The sequence below is a fragment of the Macaca nemestrina genome, chromosome 3 (assembly GCF_043159975.1).
Source record: "Macaca nemestrina isolate mMacNem1 chromosome 3, mMacNem.hap1, whole genome shotgun sequence".
NCBI lineage: Eukaryota > Metazoa > Chordata > Mammalia > Primates > Cercopithecidae > Macaca > Macaca nemestrina.
The window spans coordinates 41193734-41196649 of record NC_092127.1 but is presented as its reverse complement, the minus strand read 5'-3'; the positions used below and the strand labels follow the sequence as shown (position 1 = coordinate 41196649).

General features: G+C 41.2%; 1 pseudogene; it reads right to left on the bottom strand.

The window, feature by feature from the left end:
* Positions 1-613: 613 nt before the first annotated feature.
* Positions 614-2687, bottom strand: LOC105476743 (argininosuccinate synthase pseudogene; annotated as a pseudogene).
* Positions 2688-2916: the final 229 nt, after the last annotated feature.

The following is a 2916-nucleotide window of genomic DNA, read 5'->3' as shown; positions in this document are numbered from 1 at the left end:
GGCTAAAGTGTAATATTGTGAGGGATCAGTTAGGTGCCAACTTAATAGATGCACTGGCCAGAGGAGCTTGGATATTGAGAAAAGAGCAGGGTACCATATTTAAGGGATTGACAGGAGGAGAAGACTGAAAAGGAAGGCTAAAGATTAGTCAAAGGGTTGGGGAAAGGCCTAGGAGAGGAAGCTGGTTTGGTAATCAAAGAGACTGACAGTGTCAAGGAGTGCTTAACAGTGATGAAAGATTTTATGCTTTATGTACTTACCAACTAAGATAAAGACACTTTGGAAATACTGAAGTAAAGAGATTATAGAGGTAGAATTTTATATATATATATAAAATATATAATATATATTTTGAGACATTATATAGATTTTTATATATATATATATATATATTCATCTTTTAATTGTCATTTTATAGCTCCCCACCATAGCTGCCCTTCATCCTTACCTTCGATGATGACATTTGCTGGCTTCAGGGGAACCAGGGAACAAAGCTGGGACCTGGCAGCCCTACTACACTGCCAGCCGGGGAGAGCAAGTCACAGTTACAAATTATCACAACAATTAGTGCCTTTACTTGGGGGATCTGCAAATTGAGGAGGCCCCAGCTCCTCATTGTACAGGGGTCTATTTGGCAGTGACCTTTCTCTGGGTATGATGATATTCCTTCAGCCTGAGGGAATTGATGTTGATGAACCCGGTGGCATCAATTGGCTCATAATCACCCTGCATGTTCATGCTCACCAGTTCCTCATTGTAGAGAGACAGTGGGAACTCCTGGCCAAGGATGTACACCTGGTCCTTGAGGACAGCCACCTGCACTTTCCCTTCCACTCGCTCCTGGGACTTGGCGATGCTGTGGCGGACAAATTCACACTCAGGGCTGTGCCAGAAACCAGTATACATCAGCTTAGCAAATTTCAAACCCAGGCCTTGTTTGATTTGGCGCACTTCCCGGTCCATGGTGAAGGCCTCCATATCTAAATAGGTGTGGTAAAGGATGGTGCCTGTGGGGTCTTGCAGATACCTCAAGACTTCATTCTAATGAAGCGGCTCTCTACGATGTCAGTGCGGCCCACACCGTGCTTGCCTGCGACTTGACTCAGGTACCATGAGGAGCTCCAAGGAGGTCTGGTGGGTGGTGCTATCCTTGACGTTGGTCATCTTCACGGGTCCCCTTTTGTGAACTCGATCTCGAGAATGTCAGGGGTGTTGGGGGCGTTGGCCGGGTCCTGGGTCTTCGTGTAGAGACCTGGAGGTGCTTGGTTTTTGGTATTTTGATGGGCTTAGGCGTTGACTAAGGGGAGATATTGTAGGTGAAGACTTTTCTCTGAGAGTAAAGTTATACAGACTCTATAAAGGTTGAAATATGAAAACTCAGTCTCATTCTGCCACCTTCTACCATGCCCAAATCCTTAAGGAACTGCATAGCTGACTTCTTGATGCAGCTATTTTCCTAAGAATTGATGGCTTGTACCAGCCAGGAAGGAAACCTGCTTCACAGGTATAAGGAACTGCTTTTTTTCCCCCTTCTTTCGTGATGTAAGGCAAGAACCTGGAAGTTTGTTCACCATTTCAGTAGGGCAACTGCAGTGAGGGGCCAGCAATGAAAGAAAGGTGGAACCCAAGAAAGGAAGACAGAATCAAAATATCCTCTGCCCTTCCCATCCCCAAATAAGAATAATTGTTGAAGCAAAACTTACAGATAAAAGTTTATTTTAGGAGCATTAGGACTGGAAAGATGCAAACAGCTATGTGTTGATCTGTAAACTTTCTTTTGGAGGGAGGGTCAATATGATGTGGTGGAATAAATAATTGAACTGGATTTCCATTCAGTAGACTTGAGTTCTAGTGTTGTTTCTATTGTTGATAAACCAAGTGGCCTCAGTATGCATGCCACTTAGTTATTTGGATCACAGTTACTTGTAAAAGTAGATTAGTGTTCAAGTTTATGTTTTTTTAACTTTAAAACTCTATTAGGGTAAAGTTAAAATTAAGGTAAAGTTAAAACTCTATTAGCCAAGTTAAAATGATATCTAACATGCTAAAATAAATCTGGATGCATGAAACCCATGTCAAATTTTGTTGACCTGCATGATAAAATTTTACTCACTGTTTCAATGGATGCATTTTAAATGACTTTATAAGATACCAGTGTTAAAATGGATAGTATGGAGATACACTGAGTTATGGAAAGTGAAAAAAAGTAAAATACATAAGGAATTATTTTCAAATTATTTTTTAAAGCCACTCCACAAATAATGAGGTTGTTTCCAGGCTGAGAACCTGTATGACAAGTTTCAGTTCAAAGAAACTATTGAAGGTTTCTTAATGGTGCCTGGAGGGGTAGACAGTGTAGTGGGTTAAAGTATGCAATATTTTTAATCTTTGGTTTCAAATTTTATTCCATTTTAAAAAAGAAAGAAAAATACTAGCGTTTTCCAGAGAAACAGAACCAATAGGATATATAAAGGGATACATAAGAGGGGGTTTATTATAGAAATTGGCTCACAGGATTATGGAGGCCAGAAGTGCCATAACTGACTGTCTGCAAGCTGGAGAACCTGGAAGGGGGAGTTCTCATGTCAGAGGGCAGGAGAAAATGGACATCCCAGCTCCAGAAGAGAGAGTGAATTTGCCATTTCTCTACCTTCTGCTTCTATCTGGCTCTCAAAAGACTGAGTCATGCTCACCCATATTGATGACAGCAATCTTCTTCACTTGGTCTACTGACTCCAAGGCTCATCTCTTCTGGAAACATCCTCACAGACACACACACAATGTTTCACCAGCTACCTAGTTACCCCTTCACCCAGTAAAGTTGGCACAGAAAAAAGATAAAGAAAGAAAGAGAGAGGCAGAGAGAGAGAGAGAGAAAACATAAAGAAGGAAAGAAGGTAAGAAATTTGCAAAGAA